The sequence below is a fragment of the Penaeus monodon genome, chromosome 32 (genome assembly GCF_015228065.2).
Source record: "Penaeus monodon isolate SGIC_2016 chromosome 32, NSTDA_Pmon_1, whole genome shotgun sequence".
Lineage (NCBI taxonomy): Eukaryota > Metazoa > Arthropoda > Malacostraca > Decapoda > Penaeidae > Penaeus > Penaeus monodon.
This window is the reverse complement of record NC_051417.1, coordinates 24,297,120-24,297,652: the sequence shown is the minus strand read 5'-3', so window position 1 is coordinate 24,297,652 and position 533 is coordinate 24,297,120.

The following is a 533-nucleotide window of genomic DNA, read 5'->3' as shown; positions in this document are numbered from 1 at the left end:
AATTTTAGAAAGACGGATGCATGGATAATATATGTAAGTGAAAATAAGCAACGTTTTTTAGTTTGTGTTGATTAACTTTGTTTCAAAAGTCAGCATCAGTATGTGGAACAGTCTTTTCAGGGGGAGCTAAAATAATAATGGTGTGTTCGGGCGCCAAAGGAACTCGAAACGTCTCTGTTTTATATCCTTTTTCAGGATACTTTTCTATCAAAAATGTTTAGTGAGAAAACGATAACATTCTGATGCGAGATAAGGGTGGCCTCTTAACCCCAAGCTTTCATGCTGAAGATAACAATGGATATCACTTCCTTAGCTAGGATGGCCGTGATATCTAAGATATGTAATTGATAACAAGAAACAAAGTCAAGATCACCCAAGCCAGACTTGTGGGCCATTGATCTGAATCGTGTCCCCTTAGAGATGGCCACTACTTAAGTATGACTTGTCACAGAAGACAGTAAATACCCTGGATAACCATTCTATTTTCGGTATTCACTATGTTCCAGAAAGGAAGAGAGACAGGGAGGTTTTAC